Source organism: Amblyomma americanum, chromosome 6 (assembly GCF_052857255.1).
Source record: "Amblyomma americanum isolate KBUSLIRL-KWMA chromosome 6, ASM5285725v1, whole genome shotgun sequence".
Lineage (NCBI taxonomy): Eukaryota > Metazoa > Arthropoda > Arachnida > Ixodida > Ixodidae > Amblyomma > Amblyomma americanum.
This window is the reverse complement of record NC_135502.1, coordinates 23,740,280-23,764,148: the sequence shown is the minus strand read 5'-3', so window position 1 is coordinate 23,764,148 and position 23,869 is coordinate 23,740,280. Positions and strand designations below refer to the sequence as shown.

General features: G+C 46.5%; 1 pseudogene; it reads left to right on the top strand.

The window, feature by feature from the left end:
* The first annotated feature begins 10,043 nt into the window (after positions 1-10,043).
* LOC144094497 (acetylcholinesterase-1-like) lies at positions 10,044-23,482 on the top strand (annotated as a pseudogene).
* The last annotated feature ends 387 nt before the right edge of the window (positions 23,483-23,869 follow it).

The following is a 23,869-nucleotide window of genomic DNA, read 5'->3' as shown; positions in this document are numbered from 1 at the left end:
GAAAACCATAACGCTCAAGTTTACAAATTAATAGTTCTTAATCAGTAAGGTCAAACGCCTTTGAAAAGTCTAGAAATACTCCCATGATTAAGTTAAGAGCAAATTCTGCATTGAAACCTCTCCGAAAGCCACAGTAAAAATTATTTACTAACTTACGTTTTTGTTCAGATTTGCTGAAGTGTCTTAATATCACTTTAATTGAACTTCATTTCGCAATAATTCTTCCTGCCCTTCGTTATTGCTCCGTGCCTTTGCTGCGGGTGTTAAAGATGGGCGGATGTTAAAGCCGAATAGGATCGGAGTAAAATAACGTATTATAGTAGCCTTACATTCATTACGGGCCTTCAAACCACTTCTTACGAACAGAGCGTAAGGCCCGGTTTCCAGAAAATAGTGCGCGGTGAGGACGAGCTGATATTTTTCTCGCTTTCCACCTATACACAAGATTAGATATTCGCATCTAAAGTAGAGCGTAGCCATTAAAATTTGCGAGGACAAAAAAAGCAGGAAGGGGCGCAGCTTTAGGAGTTAAATTCATGCGAAAATCAGACCGTTTCCAGCTTGCTTTCTGCCCAAGCACCAACACAGTCGTTGAGTCTTGCTTGCCTGCAGCACTAAATGATTGCGCTTTTAGTTCTACCACTACCAGTTGTACAAGTCTCCAACGTCGATGTCATTGATTTGAAATTCTCTCCAAAGTGCGCTTTCACCGTCCACCGCTCCTCATTCACGCCGGCCGTTTTCGCAGACCAGATATTTCTTCTTTGCCTCTCGTTTAGTACTTTTACACCGTCGACCAACGAAAGACCGACTCACACGAGTTCGCTACCATCGATAAACAAGCACAAGTTTATCGTGAAAGTTTAAAAAAAGCACCATTATATCTCATTTACACTGTGCTCAGATGTCTTCCACAGCGCCGCCATGTTGGGTAAACTGAGGCGCCCCATCTAGGGCGCGAAAATCGCCAATACGTATTGGCGAAAAATCACCCTTCATGATTTGCCGCTGAAAATATTCGCAGAGTTTCGGCTACCAACAGACTTTTTAGTTTACATTTGCCCACTATTTCAAGCTAGCAGTGGTGGCAGAACCTTCAGAGTATGTCGATCCATAGGCTTAGCTTTTAAACCTCTGCGAGCAGGTGTGTTCGAACGTAGCACGTTCTGGCTGCACGCACGAATGCGACCTACGTGGGCCTCTTCGATTACCCGCCTCTGGCAGCCCGCGGGCTGCCAGAGCGCGGAGCCAGGCGCTCGATTTTCTCAGGCTGCTCCGCGCACTTCCGGTAGCTGCCTAAAACGCGTTCGTTTTTCTCTGACTGGGCGGTTTCAGGCTGCCAGGAGGCAGCCAGACTCATCAGAAGCTAGATCGGCTGCCGTAATTAAGTGATATATTTATTATGTGGCCACATATGTATGCGCGCGAGGAGAGGCATCGAGCAGCGTGCTCGTGAAGGCTTTTAATAAAGGACATGTTTCAATCAATCAAGCGTTTCTCAAACCATATCAGCCTGTGCATTGCGCAGACCGCTCTTGCATCGCGCGCAACTAACACCTCGCCAAACACGTTCAGCACATGCATATATGCGCGCGTCTGAACGCTTACTCGCAGCTGGAACTTGCGGCCGCTCTCGTGAAAGGCCTCGAACACCATCGCAATATCAGCCGGGCGCACGAAATTAACAGCCGAAATATTTTGTGAATCATAACTATATGCGATCTTAATATGAAGCCAACATTTGCGCTTGCGAGGTGGCGAGACGATCAAACTGTGATCACACACACGTGCGCAAAACAAATAGATAAACAGAGATAATCTCAAAAGGAGCCATTGCAGGCGACACAGACTACTATATGCACAGTGGTCTAGCGGAAACAAGCGCCTGCATCGCGCACAACATCGCATGAAGAACCGCGGTCCTTCTAGTCCATATAAAAATGGCCGCACACACTTCCCGCTACCATACCACCTCTCCGTCGTCTGCTAGTAGCCCGAGCGCTGCTGAAAAATTGTATGGTGCGTAGCGCCCTCTGAGGATGGCGCCGAAAAGCAAGCTGGTTCTGCTCGACAAGGAGGCAACGAAGGCGGGAGGTTTAGAATAGTGCAAGCCAAGCATATTAGCTAATGCGTACCAAACGTTCTTTTACAAACTTCTCAAGTCACCAGGTTTGATGCAAAAAGGTATCGGACACCTTGTGACACTTCTGACACTTAAAAGATTTGAAGGAACCAGAACGACCTACCAGTAGTACTCACACTCGTAATATTCGGAGCATTGGAGTTGTTGCACCACCCACTGGAATTGCCTGAAGCAAGGACGTGTTTTCGAGCGAGAAAAGTTCCAGGGGAAAATCGCACTGAGCCCTGATTTTTTTATATTAAGGTGAAGACACACACTTTTTTTATTTCAAACGCTTTCGTCGCATTAAATCGAGCTTCCATCGTAATGCTAGGCAACAACCTAGAATTCCCTTTCCAACTGGCCGGTTGTACTCTTCTAGCTTTCACCAACGCTACTGCGTCATCGCTTGCTTTTGTTTTTCGATGGTGACTGGTGCAGCCGGTGTGCAAAGAGCAATGTTCCGAGGTTTATCTTCAAGGCTTATTCGTTTTATGTGAAAACACAGCCAGCACTGAGGTAGAGCTAGCCACACTGCGTAAGCTAGATGAATAATTTGTAAATTCCCAAGGCTTTTTAAGAGCCAAATACATGGAGCTCTTTTCTGCAGTGTCCTGGAGTATAAAAAAGGACATCACTGCTTAATGGAATGCTATAATAAATACTCAACTGTTTGCAGCAAATTATCATTTATTTCAGGCAGAAAGCTTGAATGCCTAGGCAAGAAGCAGTTTGTACGGTTTCGCCAAGAATACATTCTTTTCACCCCGTATAGTTTCACGCAAAGAGAACTTTCGCGAGCAGCTCTCTTGTTTTACTTCTTAAGAGAGGCAAACATCTTTCGCAAACTGAGAAAACGGTGAAGTTTTTTTTATAATTGTATGGAAGCGCTTATAGGATGCTAATGGGCCATTGCTTCATTGATCTAGCATTAACTAAAGGCTGTTGAAGAGAAAAAATTTAGCGAAACGAGTGGCTTGTTATAACGTACATATGAAGGAAGCCAACAGTCATAGACACCTGCGAAAGCGTAGCGGAATGTTTTTTTTTCTTTCTTTTTTTAAGAATGGTGGTTTCGGTGAACACTGAAGGTTACGGTAAACGCGACACAAATACGTTCGAAAGTATATTCGACAGCGGCCGACAAATCTCAGTGCTGCTACGCAGCCACTAGCTGGCTACTTTGTAAATAATCTCTGTAATAGCTTGTTTATGTACATAAATGCGTGTAATAGATACCATGTTGAAAAAAAAACAGAGATAGCCCAGATCGTAGACCACGGTACGCAACATAGGGAAGTCTTGGGTTCATATTCTACTGGTGAAATGCGGCTGTTCTTTCTGCTATTTTCTGATAAATTAAATTTTAGGTGAAGAATGATTACACAAATAATTTCTCATTGATCAACACCACAAACTTCCCATTGATCAACACCACAAATGCTAAAAGAGAGATAAACCGTTTAGCAGTGTGTTTTAATTGTTCATGAGATGATGGAAATGCCTTAACTAGCTTAATAACAACGTTGTAAGGAATATTTCCTTGTCGCGGTTTCAAACTGCACGTGGTTAGGACAGTCCTAGACATGAGAGTCAAAAGAAGTGTTACTCTAAATTGTTTGGAAGTCACTGTTTTGCCCTAATTGAATTGCACACACACATATCATAAGTCATGATGACGTCCGTATTTTTTTTTTCAGTATTAACGATCGTTTCTCGCGTTTTGCCTGCATCAAGAAGGGCAGGTATGCCCAAGCACTGATTTCAATAACTTTCCGCTAGACAGTGCAATGCTTCGGAACTGAATAATGGGAGACGCTGAACAGTCACCAGTTTAGAATATGCTGAGGGAGAACTTGCTTGACAAGACACAGCACATCCCCAACCAACAGAGAAGAAGCAGTCTGACCTCAGGCAGACGGCTGTTAGCCGATTAGTCCCTGCTTAATCCTCCTGTGATAGACCGGTATTATGTACCTTGTTCCTACCTGCGTGAAGCGCGCCATACACGTCGCGATGCAAATAAGCGTTGCCGCAACACAAGGAGGGACCACACCTGCCGACGACGGCGCGGCTGCTCATGGTGGGTTCGTTTTTCAGTGAGCTCCTGCATCTTGACTTCCCGCGTTATCTGTCTCGCGGGAAGCGAATTACCTATGCAAATTATATTTACGGAGTTCAGAGCGAAAACTACTCTAAGTTATCCCCTATTTTCAGTGTCGGTTGGTTTCAAAGTTGTGGGATCGTGTACAGCATATTTAAAAAACTGACCGAAATTGGCAGTTCCTGAGAAGATTAATGCCAGCTGGGTCATTCACAGTCATTTCCAGAGACTTCAATGCATTTTCCTTCATGCGCCACATAAGACCAGCAGGTGGCAATGTGAACGAAAAGAAGAGAATAGCTATAGGGGTTATAGGTAATCACATTAAAGCACTAAATCACGATGGACAAAAAGAGACAGAAAACTAGCAACAACTAACAATGCGGATGGAGAAGAAGGTCTATAACGGAGGAGTGATAGCTGAAGAAAAAGTTATCAGTAAAGAAAAAAAGGGTGATCGAAAGACAGCTGGCTGCAGGCCAGTATTGAGGACCGAATAAAGAAATCAGGAAAGAAAGTTTTGTGACAAATCATCATACTTATTGTGCCCGCCCGAGCTTTGAATAAGAAATATAAGCCCGGGGAATTCGTCATTCCCGGTTTCTAATTGGATGCAGCAAGCAGTAGGAGGCAAATTAAACCCAAACCTAAGTGTTGATGTGATGCTGCTTGGCTTTATCACGAAGCTAGCCGTTACCGCAAGGACTTCAAAGTGGCAACTTTTGAACTACCATCTGCGATGCCGATGGTAGTCGTCACCACCTATTATCAGATCAAAAATAGTTTTTTTTAATAAAAATAACGCCTAATAACCTTGTGTGGGCCAAAATTTACAATAAAATGTTTTTTCCATGACTACCCGGCGGAAAATCAATGACGCACTCACACAGGGTCACCGCGTTTCCAGTTAATGTCCCATCGTCGCAGTGTAGCATCACGCAGCAGTGGGCTGATGATCTTTTATTTGCAGTGGACGAGCTGTCGAACTACCTCAGAACGCTGTAGGCAAGAGAAGATTCCCGATCTTCTTCGTCGGTGATGTTCGTTGGGATTTAATCTAGCGGGGTGGTTTCTTCCCTTTGAATATTGTTACATGCGTTGACTCCTAAACCTGCAGTGTAGTACATGCATAGCGAAGATCACGCAGGGAAAGATGGCTGCCATTAACTTATGCTCGACGTCCATTTTCACAGTGAGAACAGTACTAGGGTGGAGGGATCTCGCCTTCATTGTATTCGATTAACTTCTCAAATAAGCCTCCGCGCATTGTTGGTGTCTGAAAGTCATGACCTTGAAAAGCATCAAAAGACGCCGTTGTCTTGCTCACTTGACGGTGGTGGGTCGACGTTAATGACAATCCGCATTAGAGGGTTTTCGTCAGGATTTGTGGACCACGGCGACGTAGATCTACTGCAGTTGCAGGCTCCATTCACCGAGACAGCGCAATGGGCTTTCCAGCGTGGCGGTCGCTGATAACTTTAATTAGCCTGCAAAAGGTAAGGACGGAAATTTCATATAGCCCAGATGATTCCAAGGTACCCATTTTTCGCCAGCGAAAAGTTGCCCTCTGATTTCAACAGACTACGGGTGGTGCAAACAACGACAACCTTTAGGTGATTACAGAAAGGGCAGGAAGATGGGATTCTTGAAAACACAAAACAAATTGAACAAGGTTTCTCGGGAAGACTCAGTCCGCTAGCCAACGTTTCGACAAGACGACTTCTCTTCTTTTGGACAGAAGAACGAGTACGCCACCTTGACTCACGCACTTTGCGTCGGCGGGAATTTCATTTCAGTAGATTCATCCAAGTGCCAAGGAGGGATGGTGACAGCAAGCAGTGTCTGAGCTTCTCGAGGGCTTCGATCTGTGGTGGTCCCCCTCAGAACAGAACGTCTCGTTTCGTTTGGTTTGTCCGGGGCTGGGAACTTTGCGGAACGCCCTTCACGAGCCGCCGATAATAAGAGCCCAAACCTAAAAATGTGGGAACATCTTTCTTATCGCCAAGCTTCGGAAATCGTGCGATAGTACCTATCTTCTCTGATTGGAAGCGTACTGAGTCCGCGCTAAGGACGTGGTCCATAAAAAACAGCTCCTTGCAGGCGACGCGGTTCTTCGTCGACTTGAAGGTGAGTCCAAATTACTTCGATGCTTCGACAACTGCAACAAGGGATTTTAGTCATGCGTCGACGTTTTCGACGAAGGTGGTGACGTCTCTAATGAAGATATGACGAATGTGTGCCTCCAGGTATGCCAACACACTGCCTTTAACAAGCTGGGGAGTGCCTAGGAGCAAGCAAAGCCCAAGTACATTGAGCACGAACAAGTAGTCAAGTCTCATGACAACAGCATTCTTTCGGACTCTTCTGTTGCCTTTCTTTTTTCAGTAACCACTATTGAACGCAATCGATGACAAGTTATTAGCATGGTGACGTCAGCCCATAGTTTAATCGAGAGGCTTATTTCATTATGCCATTCGATCTGCGATCATGAACTTAAGAGCAAGGTGACGTCTCTGTTCTTCACCAGGACAACTGGTGCCAGGTGCTGTTTAACAAATTTCTCATGTCATTGCACATAATTTTTTTTTTCTACTTGGTCCTTGGTGCACTCCTGGCATCCATTTTCGGTTGAAGCTTGGTGAAACAGGTGCTGCACATTGGTCAGTTTATAATGTGCGTTCAGTGATTGCTATTTTTCGAAATTTGACGACGAAGTAAACCATTCTTAGTATTGGCGAAGAAGGCCATGGAGCTCACCTTGCCCTTGGCATGACCATGGAGGTTTAGTGTTCAACTTGGCCTGGATATTTCTGAAATGATTCAGACAGGGCAAAGACGTTCCTTGCTTTAGCGGTTTCTATAAAGAAGGCGGCATTTGTCCCCGTGTTGATGTCCCTGTATGCTGTGCATAAGCTCATCACTAAAAGCTGTGCTTGTACCTTTTGCAGATGTGCGGCTACTCACGCGATGGAACTTTGTCATTCTGCTAATAAATGAGTATTGCCTTTTTCAACGCCATGCATGTCCGTATCCACGAAGGAATGAATAGAGCAGGCAGTACCACAAGCGAGAGAAAAGAGAAAAAGAATAATGGAAGGGCAGGCAGGTCAACCAGCCAATTCCCCGTTTGCTGCCCTGCACATTAGGAGGGGGATAAATGGAGAGAAAGATAGAATTAAGAAGAATGGAAGATCGGAGCTCAGCATGGAGGGTGTCCGTGGAGGCCATTACTCTATGAAAACCAACGACCAACAGTGAAAGACTTAAGTGTGGAGCTCAAGCTTGTGCCCTTTGAGTATTTGAAGGGCTTCTTGATGGCTTTCTCCTCAGACAAAGGTTCGAGCCGAGGCCCCACGATTTTTGGCTTCCGTTAAAGGACGACTATTCAATCGGCGAAGAGTTGCATCCAGGGACAATCGTTCACGATCATTTCGAGAGCATCCGCAAGTACGTGAACATTGGTTTCTTCGCAGCCACAATACGCACATGCTGCAGAGCTTGCCATTGCGATAAGGTGGGAGTAAACATCTGTAAACGCCACTGCTAGCCACAGGTGGCACATATTCGTTGCGTACATGTTGCATGGTGCCTTGCCGTGCCTCAAATGATATCTCATGCAGCCACTGTCGTGTTGCGGACAAGAACTCGTAGTTGACTTGTGGTGTCGGCTCTTCTCAGTGGAACTGGGACAGACAGAGAAGAGAAAAACTTACTTGGTCTTCCAGGATGAAAATGGTCATTGGTTACGTGAGCACTGGAGTCACTCACGGAGTCTTGATTTGTCAAAACACGGCAGCCTTCAAATTCAGGTCAAAGTTTCGTGCTCACCAAAAGCCGGTGCAGAGCTTTCCGCCGCGGAAACGCCCCTGCATCACGACGAACAGCACAGAGTACATGTGTTTGTCGATCGTTAGCCTTGTGGTGCATCGTGCTCTTGGCCTCCGGATGTGCGAATTTGTGGGCCGTGCCAAATGGTCATCGCTTCCTCGAGATAACTTGCAGATTACAGATAATCGCATCCAGTGGCTCTTATACTCGCACCTCGAGTCGTGGAATGTGCGCAGTAGTATTCAGTTGATGGTCGTCGTGGCCGTAGCGTTGCTGGGTTGTTTCAGCCTGAAGTTTCGTGGAATCGTCGTCGAGTTCATCTTCTGAGTTCTACATGCTCGTGAGGCACCGTCGGTGAACGATATTCGTCGTTTAGTCGTAAAGCAAACCCGCTTCCAAAGGTTGCTCCTTTTAGTTTCCCTTGAGTGTGCTGGGAGACCTCGCACGGCCTTCGCGGGACGCGAAGCGTTAGGCTGACGGCGATGGGGACAAGCCTGCTTGAGGCAGGTGGACCACTGTCTCCTTCTATCGCTGTAGCGGGCATGGTTGCAGGACGTCGATGGAGAAGCAAGAAAGAGCCATTGTATGGCAGCGTCAAGGGCCCTGGACAGCCCCACCACAGAAAACCGCAAAAGACAGCTGTGAAAGGTTGCTCTAGCGTCGCATATATGGGGCTTGCGCTTCACACGTAAGTGGATGGCGTGTGGTGTACTCGGACATCAGGTTGGCTTTAACGAGGGCTTTAGACGCTGCGTCAAGGCCCAGGAGAGCGCTTTGAGGCAAAGCTATGACCTGTGCTTTTTGGGTTGGAGTCATCGATGCGGAAGTAGCCGAGTGCATTCTGGTATTTTTCGTGGAAGCTGTCCGTGAGTGTCGTTATCTCATACCCATGTGCCAATGACAATGTCGACGAAGTTCCTCACGAACAATCTTGTGAATGACCGTCCACAGGATATCGCTACCGGCACTCATGACATCCAGGAGGTTAGCTGAGAATACTCGCAATGATCTCTTGTATTATAGGTCTCGTTCGTGGGGGTCAAATCAATCTCGGACACTTTGGCCATGGAATCAGCTGCAATATTTGATGGGTTGCGTATAAGACCGGCAAAATGTGGCCACTTAACGCATCATATCAAAAAATTATTCCTTCTGAGCCATCTCGCGGTCGATGCACCGGACAGGCGTTTAAATTCTTCCATGAAAGCAGTCATTTGCTCATTCGAGTTTTGGATATCTGAGCGAACCCGCAGTTCAGCTCTCTATTCCGGTGACGTGGGACGCATTCAAGTGGGATCTGTTTAATACTTTCACAAGCGTAATTTGTGAGTGATCTTTCTAGTACAGTTGTGTGGATGACTTGAACAGGTATGCCGGCCCGATGAAGCTCAGCACATCTCCTTGGCACTGTAAATTTCTGAATGGAAGGGGCACAAGAGCTACAAACGATACTGGCTATATAGGGTGCATTCAGAATCATGTGCTGAAACTTACTAGCGCAACGCGTTTCCGTCATTCCCGTACTATGTACTTGCGAGGCCTTACAGTACAAAGTAGACTTCGTCCAGTTATCTCAATTACTCATGTCAGCTACACGATAGTACTGCTCGAGTCATATTTCACCGTTTTCTCCAACGGAGTCACAACATGCTTGAGGCACTTAGGGCCACTGCTGACTGACCGCTGGCGTTAAGGGCAGAATAATGAGAGAAGTTAAAGCTCCTGGCTCGGCATTTCTTCTCTGCTAAGGCCCACATTCGGAGTCATGCCACTGCCGTCAGTGGGTGGCTCGACAGGAGGGCGTAATCTTTTCCGCGGTCGAACTGCCCAAGCCATGGCTGGCTGGAAGCATGCGCTATATGGACGGCAACCATCACACACACAGAGTGCAAAGCAAATGATGAAGGCTTCCAAAGCCAGCTCTTTATGAAACGAACTTAAGGTCTTAAAGCAAAGGAAACTTGGCTGCAGTGATAACTACACGCGACCATGGCAATCATCGGGGTGAGAATGACCACGGTCGCTCGCCACGCTGTTTAAACATGACGCTGACCTCTCGAGATAATGCGGTTAAACCGTCGCGAGCCGTCCTGATCCCGGTATGCGTAAATTCGTCAGAGCATGTTCTCCTCCTGTACATGCTGTCTAGTTCACGTCCATAAAACATAGCCAAGATAGCTCGTCCCGCACGTGATAACCAGAGAATTATAAGGCTGCTTGTCCGCTGTGGTAACCGAAGACCAATCGTTAAGAAGTAAAAGTAGCAAAACCTTACCACAATGTCAAGCGTCGGTGATGGTAGCGTCCTTGAAAGATCTTATTATGAACTGTTTGATTGTTGATGGGCAAAATAAAAATTTGCACCTATTGCTCCTACACCTTGCTACTACGTTTTCTTATTTACAATTCAGGTCTTTTTTCTGCTTCGCCCTATTCTTGAGGAATTAGCAGCTGTTACCGCATTGGCAACAACAGGTGTTAATTAAGCTCCTCATCCGAAGAGCGTCGCTGCGCCGCTACTGCTTTATGGGAACAAGCACTGTTCATGGCTGTGTGGTGGCTCGGGCTAGTAGGAAGTCCATGGGAACATTACTAGCGCAACGAACACACGCGGACGTAGAAGAGAATACAAGTGAAGAGAGGCGCTTGTGTACTTTTGTATTCTTCTTGATACTTCCACGTGTGTTTGTTCGGCTATTAAAGTTCACATTGTTCATGCGGATTATTTTTGTTAATATCAGCGAGTTGCTTAAGAAAGGATAGATATCAGTAGGATAGAGAGTCAAGTCAGATAATTCTGAGTGACCGTGACAGTGACCGCTAAAACGTCTAGCCTCGCCATGGAGAAGAGCAGCGAAGGTCGGTACGCGCTCTTGACCGATAATACTGAGAGCTAAGAGAGCACAAGGAATAAGAACGCTTTCGCGCGTGCTCTTAAGGGCGTTATTTTAGTATTTATATTTTTTTAACACGACAGAGAGAGGGAACACTTTCGCTGCCTACTCTGGATTCAGGTCACGTATGCTGACAAGCGAACGCGCTGAGCCAATCTCAGTGCAGCGAGCGTATATATAGGAACTAACCTAGATAGCTCTTGGCTTTTTTTTTTCTTCCATCCGCGTGGCCGGGCGCCCGCACAGGCGGCCCACAGGTATGAGCGCAGCGTCCTTGAATGGGCCGGGAGCGACGCTCTTTTCGGGCATAGGGACCACAGGTGAGCCTGCACGCCGGCACGCAAATGCTTCTGTTTCTCAAGCACAACAATGCCTCTTCGTCCCCATTAGCGTCGCCGTCATGATCACCATGACCACGATCATCATCATCAATGTTAAGTTCACAGCAGGATAAACGCAAATCTCGATGACCTGCAGGTGATCTGATTTGCACCAGCCGGAGCAGCCACGGTGCGCAAATTCATAGGGTTTGTTGCTTCATATGACTCTCCAGTCACATGAAGCGACGTCATATGAAGTCATGACTACGCTTTCATTCGTTTGGCGTTCACTTGACACTTTATTGTTTGGTTTCTACTCGATCATTTTTTTGGCACTGCATATCCTGCCCATTTCATAGTACTATTTTCCTCCAAAATATCCTCAGCTCGAGTCTGTTCTATAACCTGCGATGCCTCTTAATCGGCGCATTGGCACATGTCATAATGCAGGTTAGAGAAGATTTCCTTCCACTTTCATTTGCCCCTACGAACAAGTTATCGCGGTCTCTGTAGATCGTGTTGACTGTTTTTCGATCACTCTTAAACGCACTTTTGCACCGTGGTTTCAGTGACTTCATCTTTATTTCCTGCGCTTTCAAGCGCAATTGGTGACGTCATTCGTAACCTCAGTAGTATAGTTCTGATTAGGGATATTGATGAAGTCTCTAGGCGTCCCGCTTTAACTTTTAATACTTGTTCGACTAATAAAGCAGACTACACGTTGAGCCAGCAGATAGAGGTTTAGCCAGCACATGTAACACTCGCTATTCAAGTACAGTCTACTTCACCGTGATGTGTTTATATAATCGTTGTTTCTTTTTTTACAGCATGCTCGTGATGTGTCCTTTCCTTTCGTTCAAAAGAAACCAGCCAACGGTGGAATTATTTTAAAAAAAAACAGTGAGAGAAGTAGACTCTGACCTGCATCGATAGGGCATCGCGTTGTAATCAAAAAGAGACCCCTTGTTCAGACCAGAGCTTCTGTAAGCTAAAAAAGACCAAAAACGCAGTGCAGGTCTTTCCATCATCGGGCGATATCACAAGTAAAATTCATGCTTCCGCAAAGATTTTTTGCATGGACCTCAAAGGCTACGCTGCACAGCCGTTCACTTCAAAACGGTGGCAATCAGTTCTTTTCGGCAAAGGAGTCGCGAGTTTGAATAGACTGGCGGGAAGATTCCTAAATCCAATTTTCTCGGTGATAAACAAGCTTTTTGCTGCCGGACAAACTTCAGTGTAGTCAGAAAGAGCCATATGACTAATTTTTATTGAGAACAATAACTGAACAAAATTGTCCTCGTGCCCTTTTATTTAATAAAAGAGGACTTGCCTGGCAAAACATACGCCACATAAGATACCAACACATTTAAAAAAGAAACAGGACAGCTAGGATTTCTTCGGAAGTTTTTGTTGTGTACAGACCTGATGAACACGTTGAAATTCAGGAAAGGTTTGTAAAGTACCTTAATATGCAAATGAAACCGCTGTACGTGGTTTACAGCAGGTTGCTCTGCATAAAAAGCAACCTTACATAAGCTTTTCTAAGTACCTCAAGTTACGAATTAATGAGTTATTTCTTGTAATGTATTTGAACGATTGCAAGAGAATTACGCGGGCGTTTTACGCCATTGAGTTGTTAAATGAATGACGAAAAACATTAGCGAGATTATGCGCTCAGTTTAGCAACATGACCAGGCAGTTAGCTAGAAAGCACTCGCTTGGTTAGATATGCGCGGACATATGAAGGTCTAAAATGCTCGTCACCTAGATATAGTATATTCAAAGCGCTAAAGAACCGAAAGGAACGCTTACAGAAAAACATGTAAGAAAAATTGACCCAAATAAATCAAAGAATGACACGAAGAAATATATTTGTATTTCAATTTCAGATTTACCCGTCGTCATGGGAAGGGCTGCTGTATTGCTACTTCTGTATCCTGTCTTCTCGTCTTGTTTACGTCAAGAACAGCCATCTGAAGACGTGCTGCCTACACGAAGTCTGGAATCCTACGCGGAAACACACAGATGGTCATGGGAAGACCTATCGACAACCTTTTTCGGAATACCGTTCGCCCAGCCACCCGTGGGAGAGCTGCGTTTAAAAAGCCTGTCCCTGTAAAACCGTGGAGCGGCGTCCGCAACGCGACCGAACTACCGCCACCGTCCTACAGTCGGAACTACCTTTTCCCGTGTCTTGGGCCGAAAGCAAGCGGCCTGCATCCGAGGACTGCCTCTACGTGAACGTGTGGACACCACCCTGCTCTCAGGAGGATTGCAACTGCTCCCTGAAGAACATTATGGTAAATATCTACGGAGGCGGATACAGTGTGGGTTCCAGCGACTGGGATATCTACGATGGCGCTGTCCTAGCATCCCGCGGTGACCTGGTCTATGCCAGTATGAACTACAGGATTGGCGCGTTCGGCTTCTTCAACGGGAAGGTGCCGATGCTCCAGGTAACCAGGGGCTTCACGACACTCTTCTCGCCGTCAAGTGGATCAAGGAGAACGCCATGGCATTCGGCGGAGACCCCCACAAGATACGCTCTTTGGCGAGAGCGCCGGTGCAGTGTCCGTGGGCTACTTCCTCGTGTCGCCACTCGCCAGAGGCATCGCCAGCAGAGTTATCATGCAGAGTGGCAGTCCTTACTGGAGAATCGGTGACAACACCGACAGCGGACCCCAAGAAGATAGTGGACATAGCGAAGCAAGTCGACTGCACCAAACCAACGTGGAACTTCCAGCAGGACTACAAGGTCATTATGCAGTGCTTAAGAAACAACGTTTCCGGAGAGGCCATTTGGAAGCTGTTCAACAACTCTACGGCAAGAAGCACACAACCACGTTCTTTCCTAGCTACGGCGACGACTTTTTTGCCCCAGGACCCCGTCAAAAGCTTCGAGAACGGTGACTTTGACAGCAGCACGCCAGTGCTGGTAGGCACCAACAGGGACGAGGGCTCCGTCTTTCTCACCACCACACTCCTGAGATATTCCCGCACGGCGGAGTCGTCGAGTTGTCGAAGGATGAGCCAGCTTCTACCTAATCTTTTGTTTCAGCAGCACCTCATGGGCAAGACGCCAACTGGAGTGAGGGGGTTTTTACTTTAGCCACCTGCAAAACCCCAACACATCGGTAGTGTTGACGACGGCGTCGGACGCCGTCGGTGACTATGCTTTCACCTGCCCCGTTAACTACTTCGCCAAGGCCGTGTCTCGCGGGGGTGGAGATGTTTTCTACTACTATTTCACGTTCCGCTCCGCTCGCAGCACCATGGGGCAGTGGATGGGGTGTGGCCCATTTCGAGGAGTTCCCATTTGTTGTGGGCCTGCCGTCTGGTGCGACTACCACTACCCCGATGAAGAAATCAATTTCAGCAAGCAGGTGATGGACATCTGGATAACGTTCGCCCAAAAATGGGTGAGACCTGAAATGATGTATTTCTATTTTGCACCGTGATGATGAATTCAATCTATCGACTCATCCTGATTTCTAGTCGGTACCGAAGCTGCATCGTTTACTTAGGTTATTAGATATCCTTCTCTCTGGGTAACTTCATGCTAGATGCCCCAGCAGATCGTCGATACCCCCATACAGTTGTGAAAAGTGTTGTGCCTTTTTATTTACATCAGTGACAGCCAAGCAGCATTACCGAAGAGGAGAGAATAAGGAGAACGAAAGGCTTTTATTACTATATAATGCATCAATATTGGCAGGTAAACTATGACTAAATAAGAGATGAAGGTCTCATTTGGCCTTCACAGTCATGCCTTCCGACATCTGACAGACCCGCATCGAAAATCAAGGCTTCCGCACCTATACTTTCTTTGCCAAGAGCTTATAAACATGCTGAAATAATGCACGCACGGTGAAGTGTCGCTGACGTTGACAAGCATGTCCGGTCTTTTGTCTGCCCTTAGTAGCAGTTCCAGATTTTCAACCTTTTGCGTTTCCGTCTTTAGAATAGATGCCTTTCTTAAAGACTGTTGTTTCGTGACTGCACGAAGTTTTTTTTTTTTTAATCTTAGCCTCTTCTTCTCTGCCTTTCACTGCCACGAGATAGTGTGAAAGAGGGAAAAACTTTATTATGGACAGCTGTTGGAGACGGACTCCAGAGAATGGAGCTCTTAGTTGAGTACCCCATTTTAATTCTGTATAACTTTACAACTCAACTGCCGCTGCTATCCGGATGGCCCGGGCGGTGGAAGCTTTATTTCCCAAACCCTCACCCTCTACATGCTCAGCATTCTCTACGGGCCGGTAAAAATCCCTACCCTTCAATAACGACTTTTCAGCGCCTTCTCTACCTCAGTCTCGCTCGGATTGCTACCGGCTCAAGGAGGACGAAATGAAATTTTACCAACAAAGTCCAAACTTTGTGCGCCCCTTGATTTCAAGTACAGGAAGAAATTAACCAAAAAGATACCCTGAAAGGTAAGTGAATTTGGCTCAAATATGTAAAATTTTTCAATACTGCATGAAAAAACAGAGACCAGTGTCGTGTTGGTGAAAATAACCAAAAGCAAGGAAATCTTGGAATCGGACTTAAAACTAATACGCGGAAACGGGCAACATTTCTATGCTCCACATCGCCCTTCTTTTTCTCTTAAGTATGGTATTTATTACAATCAAATAATGTAACACAGGCCGGCACAGGATTTTTCGTTAATTAGGGCTAATGTTCATGGTAGTACCTGTTTACGCCTCCTGGGTAAGGGAGAACAACGTGGGACTAATTTTGCACCTCCCTCCTCCTTGCCTAATAAGCCCCTCCCTCCCCACACTGCGCACGGCTATGTGGAACTATATACAAAGCCTGTAGTAATCGGTATGAAATCAAGTTCATAACTAGAGATTCCCAGGTACGAAAGCTCTAGAACTGTCAGCGACTAAACCCTTAACAAAGTATTACGGAAGCAATGTCTAATCCATCTCAGAGCAAGACATGCCCAAGCTACAAAGCACTAGAATGGTGGCAAGGCAGAGCACATCACCAGGAGGGAGTGCCACCCTTTCTGATATATTTCTGGGCATGAATTTACCAGGGATTTTGTATTGGGATTTTGTAGCAACAACAGATTCACAGTGCCGGTCCATCATGAGAGTTCTCCATGGGCTGTGCAATCCGAAAAGAAAGAGCATGCCTAAGGGTTAATTAACATATTTCAGAGCAGTTAAGGTATCGTGCAGAAAGGCTGCGAAATTTATTCACTTTATCAATATTCGCTATAGATAATCTCCGAATAGTTTTGCGTCTTTAAAACTGATGAAGCATAAAGGCTCAATTTTTTTGGAGTATCACAGAGATGGAAATTTACCGAAGACACAAAAATGCCCTTTTTTTTCTCTTGCAATGTTTTAACGGAAAATGTCCTAGTGTGCAGTTTAAAGGAGAAAGTCTTTGTATACGGTGAGAGGGCGTTTTACGTACTCTAAGAATTGCGTCTTGTCCAGGCAGACCGAAATTTGAAGAGTAGTACATAGGAAGAGTGAATATCATAGAAATCATATCTCTGGACATACGTTTCCCCGACAATGATAATAAGAACCGAGCGGAAAAACGAACCAGAAAAAACCGACAGCAAAATACACCCTACGCATTAACCTCTATAATCAAGGACAATGACACATATAAGAGGACATAATAAGGGTCATAAAAATACTAACCGAACTCACTCGCAAGAACGTACGAACTATCGGGTGTGAAGTGTCTCAGCAAAATATCAAACCTGACACAATCTTCTACATATAAAGATGGCCTAAACCAAATCAGCCAGCGCTGAGCGGCCGGAAAATGTTATCACGTCTCATAGAATCAAAAGGCAAATACCCCAAGAAAGTCGCAGGCACTCTGTGAAAGCGCTGTGTATAAAATCTAGCACAATGAATCATTTTCATCATCATTATCAGCCTCACTACGGCCACTGCAGGACAAAGGCCTCCCCAAAGTCTCTCCAATTAATCCTGTCCTGTGCAAGCCGCGTCCACCTGATCCAATAACATAACCGATAACCTCATCCTCATCCGACCTCATCCTCATCCTCATCCTAACCTCATCCGATAACCTAACTTCCTGCCATTCCCTGCTACGCTTGCCTTCTCTTGGAATCCAGTCTGTTAGCCTTAACGACCATCGGTTGTCTTGCCTTCGCATTACCTGTAATGCCCAAGCCCATTTCTTCTTCTTGATTTTGAATAGGAGGTCGTTAACCGGTGTTTGTTCCCTGGCCCATTCTGCCCGGTTCCTGCCCCTTAACGCTACACCACTCATTTGTCCTTCCGTAGCTCATTGCGTTGCCCTAAATTTACGTTGAATCCTTTTCGTTGGCCTCCATGTTTCTGCCCCATAGGTTTGGTTTAGTGTTAATGGGGGTTTAACGTCCCACAACGACTCAGGCTATGAGGGACGCCGTAGTGAAGTGCTCGGGAAATTTCGACCACCTGGGGTTGTTTAGTGTGCACTGACATCGCACAGTACACGGGCCTCTAGAATTTCGCCTCCATCGAAATTCGATCGCCGCAGCCGGGATCGAACCCACGTCTTTCGGGTCAGCAGCCGAGCGCCCTTAGCCATTGAGCCACCGCGGCGGCTCTCTGTCCCATAGGTGAGTGCCGGTAATATACCGCTGTTATATATTTTACTCTTGAGGTATATTGGTAAAATGTCATTTGTTTACAGTGTGTAATAAATTTTAGTAGACAGAAACAGGTTGCAGGCCATTGCCTTACCGAATACCGAGAGACCACGAGGGGCAGAAATCTGGGCGGAGTGCTGTATAGTTGACATGCGTTATTTCCAGTAATCCATGCTATGTTTACATGCACTTAATGCGACGCCAGGGTACTTGGGCGGCTTACGCATTTACGCTGCACTAGTATATTAAGTAGATGTAGATCCCCGTATCCAAAACCACAAACCACAACCACAGGAAGGATCGATCCCAGCCCCTGAAACTGCGCCAAACGCCTCTGTTAAACGAACAACTTCATCTGTGCTTGGCTTGTTAGCGCAGGAAAACGCGAGATAATGTGCATCTGAACCTTGAGCTCATTACCTAGAATACAAAAAACCACAAACGGCACCACTATTCAGAAAACTCAAACACTACGGTACTAAGTACAGAGCGAAGAACTGTGGAGACAACTGCCAACCTTGTTTCACAGGGTACGGAACGGACTCTGGTTGTGAGAGACAACCAAGTACGATAAAGCGTATGAACAAATTGTTACATACGATATTCGAAACAACTGAACCAATACTGACGTGGTCTAAAAGAAAGAAAAGAAACGAATGGCGCCCTCAATCCCACGCCTTTTCAAGGTCGATTTTGCAGTGTTGCTAAGTGCTCCTGAGGGTCGCAAGAACACTGCATAACTCTACGAGCAACACGTAGGTTAGACGTAATTAATCGCCCGTCAAAGTACACGTCTGGTACTAAACATTGAACATTAAATCTAAACATTGAAAGCTGCAAGTGATTCGATTGCACTTTTGCGAAAACCTTATTGTTCACACCAGCAAGCGTGATGGCTTGTAGCCATCCATAAATCATTTTTTTCTTTATCCTTTGCCTATCTGTATTAAAGCTATGGCACTTTTTCGTAAATGACTATGGCAGAATTCCAACATCAATATTGGTCGCGAAAACAAGCAGGGGATAGGGGATAAGGCAGATTTCAATGTCATGTAAATTCCCCTGAAAGGCCCGGGCATTCAGCGACACGACTGTCCGATCACCTTTTGCAATGCCCGCATTGGTGAAGCTTGGTCATGTCAAGCTCAGTTTGAGGAACTGGGAGATGTCATTGATAAGCTGCCAAGAGCTTGACATGCATGGCCATGGTAGATCTACTGGCTGAGCTTTACATGGCTTGTGATCGCACGAACAGGACACGGGGCGGAGGAAGATGGGCTAAGAAAGGCGCAGTGTGCAAATCGCAAATAACTAAGGCGGACGTTGCAAATGGTGATTGTAAACAGGCCTGTCGCGCTCAGCAAAGAAAGGAATACTTGCAGTCTGGTAGGCTTGATGTCGAATAATTGTCTGCGCAGAAAACTGCTTGCCGCCCAGACGTCCCAACACTGCAGAGGTCGAGCGTATCGGTGGGCTGTGCCGGCGACAATGGCAACACAAACCGACGTGAACCACCCTCTTCCCTTGCACCGTAATTGTTACTAAACCGCTGACAAACGAAAACTAGACCGTTTTCACAAATTACATGGTCTTCATTTCGTTAAGAACGCGCGGCGAACTGGGGCCGCATCCTGTAACGACCCATTCCATCTCGTCCTTCGCCATAGGTCGGTACGTGACGTCAGAGAAAACGTCACGCTGGTCGCCACAGGAGCACTCCCATGATGCCGCCTGCTTGGATAAAAGCGTCTCCAGCCCATTATCTACTCGCGGACCGGCGCCTACTAATGACAGAGTTAGACGACGCGTTTGGCGCATTGGCACGCCGGACAAGCTTTATCGCCTCTAATCCAGTCGCGGCAAAAAATCTTGCCGTTTTCTGTGCTATGAATTGGCAACGCATGAACCGAGTGGCTCAACCTGACTGGATCAATGCCCCCTCATTGACTGGACACGGCGACAGAAGCCTCGCTAGCGGCGACGTCGCGACCCAACTGGCTGTGTCTGCGACTGGCGGTTACATTCCAACACGGTGCTGCTCTCGTCGCATTGACGACACGGCCAAACGGAATAGGAAATCGAATAGATAGTTACAGAGTACGGCCCATGATGGTATTTTCTTCATCGAAATTATGGGACTAGGGCGGCATTTTTGGCTTATTTTTTTTCGTGCATCCGCCGAAACGTAATGGGACGCGTGAAAAGCCGTGACTTTCGTCTACTTAGGCACGTTTGCTCGGTTACAAATTACAAGCTTTACGCAACGTTGAACTGCGTGTTTGCGCACAATCTGCTCTTGGCCGCTTTTTGCTCCTTTAAACCCGGCTCAACTTACTATCTTGGCAGTTACCCAGTTTACATTTCCGCGAAGCGCGCTCCCCAGCCACGCGCCAGCGACCAGCGTTCCCTGTCCCCACAGTTGTCGGGCCGCTCAGCGAATGTTTTGCAAACCTTTCCCGCAGCGATTGTGGGGCAAGTTTGGCGCTATCTGCGAGCGCTCCACGCGTGCCGTGGCGTCGATGACACGTATAGTACCGCGATCGCCTCCGACGCCCCACTCCGCTCGTTGCCTCGACGCCTTCTCGTTGGTGACGCAAAGGGGGACGCGTGTCTGCAGGACCCAGAGCGTGTTTCGACACAGTACGCACTCGTTGGGACACACAGGCGGTCTCGATTCTCGCTTTTCGACTTTTTTCCGACTCGATCCGCCGGGGTGATATCTGTCGTGATGTGGATACAGCGCAGTGTTTGTTTTTTTAAGGAGACAGCGTTAAAGCGGACGTGGTCGCACTAATTCAGGATCGGTCGAGAGTGCTGTGACGTCACACCTACAGCTGAGGAATTAAGGTAATTAGATTTAAAGTTAAATTGCGACTAGGTCGTAGCATCACTGGCATGTCATTATGGCACATAAGGATGTAAACTAATTAAAGTTAAAAAGAAAATTAGGGTAATTAGTTGAGAATAGAACACATGACCCTTGGGTTGCCAGTGAGACGCGCTATCCCTAGGCCACTAAGGCACGTTCGTTCGACTTTGTTAAAGGGAGACCTTTTGTGCCTTGTGGTGTATCACGTGGTCTGGTATGCCTACTGATGTATTCTAACGAGTTGTGTGATTCGAAAGAGGTACGAATTAAGAATTAAAGCAGCAAATAACCATTAACGCTGTCGTGTCATGCTATTAAGGCGGAGCTTAAGTGTCCATCAAACCCTTCAAGTCTACAGCGGCCATAATGAGAGGTAGAAGAGGTGATTGCCGTTAAGATTATCAACGAAAAGCGGCACGTTCGCTTTTTTTCGTTTTCATTTTCACAAGCAACGAATATGTGTACCATTTGTTCTGTCACAGGTCCAAGAACCTATTCCACTAGGCTAGAGGGTAACATAGTAGTAGAAGCCCTAATAGCACGTTACCAAGCGATTTATGTTACACACATCCTGTGATGAAATTTGTCGTGTCGGCCGCAGCGCCATGACGCACAGCCTTGTGAGAGGAACAAGCCTTTTTTAGACGCACCCGTAGTAAGGTCACTGGAAGCTTTGCCGTTGTCCACAGTCGCGGTACCCTCAATGCTTTTCCAAGCCACCCGCCGGCGTTTATAGGCAAGAGCTTCCGCGGGCTGCCGAAGCCACGTGCGTCAGCTAACTAGGTTCAATCGCTAGTACTTGCGCGAGGCATGTTATCAGCCAAACGCCAGGCTCTAATTTCTCAGACTGTGATCTCGGGTTTGTTTCAGCTCCAGCACCCGCCGGCGTTTATAGGCAAGAGCTTCCGCGGGCTGCCGAAGCCACGTGCGTCAGCTAACTGGGTTGAATCGATAGTACTTGCACGAGGCATGTTATCAGCCAAACGCCCGCCTCTAATTTCTCAGACTGTGATCTCGGGTTTGTTGCAGCTCCAGCAACTGACGGGAGCAGTTTTAGGCGCGTATTTGAACAACTGCAGCGCGCCTGGACTCCTTCTGAATAGTGCCTCTAGTCAAAAGGGTAAAGAAATCGAAGTGGTAAAGAAATGTTACAGCAAAAATTGTTATGGTCAAATGGTTAGAGGAACCCCCAAAGGTGGAGTAGATTTGTAATAAGGGAGCAATTACTCATTGGCATCCACCCAAGCGCAGCCATAGGGCTACACAGGAAAGCTATATAGCCTTATCGTCGGCGGTGAGGCCTCCAAGGCACTGCTCCGCTTCTTGAAGACTTCTGGCCTGCACGATAGGCTGTGAGCGTACCGAATGCTACGCCGAACTTCAGTTTCCTACTACTCTCTTTTCTCCATCTTTTTATCCCCTTCCCCCCCCCTTCCCCCCCCTCCCCCCCCCCCCCCCCCGTGCAGGGTAGCAAGCCGGTTATTCCTCCGGTTAACCTCCCTGCCTTTCCTCCTCCTCCTCCTCCTCCTCCTCCTCCTCCTCCTATATAGCTTTCTCAGAAACATTGCAGTTAAAATAAAATTCGTCCTTGTCCGGACCCCGGTATAGGCCGAATTTTCTGACAAAGCTGTATATCTTTCCTTTGTAGCCATATAGCTTACCTTTGTAGCCGTATGGCTGCGCTTGGGTGGATGCCAATGCGTAATTGCTCCCTTATTACAAAAATTGTTACATGTCTCTCATGCCTGTTAGTTTGGAATCTAATTTTTACCGAGCATCAGAATGCGGAATTCCAAGCTAGTGTTACTTACACAGTACTTAATACTGATGGTTGTTGAAGTTACAAAGAAATGTGAAAACAAAATTGTCAGCTCCCATGGTCATTTGCCTGGGTACGCTATTCTTACCCAAGCATCAGTACACTACTGAGCGAGATTTTTTTCATTGCAGAGGGTCAGACTTTGTTTCTACACGTGATTTAAATGAAGTCACAAAAAACAGTATGGTGTAAAGTGCACAGTTTTAAACTCCTCAAAATAAGTTTATCTCGGTCTAAAATGGACCTGTTCGTGGTCGCGCACTGGTTGCGCTAATTACAGTGCTTCTCTAATGATTCCGTTGGTATCCGAGAGGCGTGGTCCTGAAAGGTGACGATGATGCCGCAACGGCCACACTCTCCATCCTGTGTCGCTTCGTCGCACCTCATATTGGGAGTAAGACGGTTTGTAGCATCGCATCAAGTATACACGACCGAGCCAGCCAGGCGTTTCTAAGCAATGGCTGTAAACCCAACAACTGCTGCGTAATGTCGGCCGATCCTTGCGACAACGCCGTAAGGTTGTTACGTAAGTCTCTGCGTTCCTGAAAGCCACTGAGCGATCATGCAAGCCATACTGGAAAGCGTTTCCATTAACACACGATTTAAATTTCAGGGTTTTTTTTTTCACCGTGTTTTTTTTTTATTAATATTTAAAGTACACCTACCATCTACTGCCTAATCTGACTTTCAAGGGATCTTCGAAGCAACATCTTGCTAAAGCTTTGGTGTTCGCTTCATAAGAATCAGCGTGACGTTGTTCCAGATGCAGCACATGTCAGCCTTCGCCCATTTTTTCTTTTATTTTCTCTATATTCTGCAGAAACCCACCAAGTGTGAATGGTACGCCGTGGCCCAAGTATTCGGAAGGAGCCCCGTTTCCACATGGAGCTGAACCCGAGGCACTACCGCGTCGGCAAGGGTATCCACGAGCACAGCTGTCGGTACTGGAGAAAGCACATCATCCGTGACGAGTAATAAAAAAATTAAGCTAGAACAGAACAACCCCCTCACGCCTCTTTATGCACGTGAAAGATTATTAGTGCCTTTTACTGCGACTCATTCAAGAATGCTAAGTTTTGAAGCACGAATGGTCAAACTACAGTGCAACAAACGAAAGCGATATGAGAACCGCTTGGTTGCAAAAGTATACACTTATTACTGCTTTTTTTTTAATGAAAAGTGTATTTTTCAGAAGTTCAGCAAAGCACTTAGCAACTTTGGAGATCAAGTATACAGAGCGATCGTTAATGCAATGACGCAGATATCAGATATTATTGCG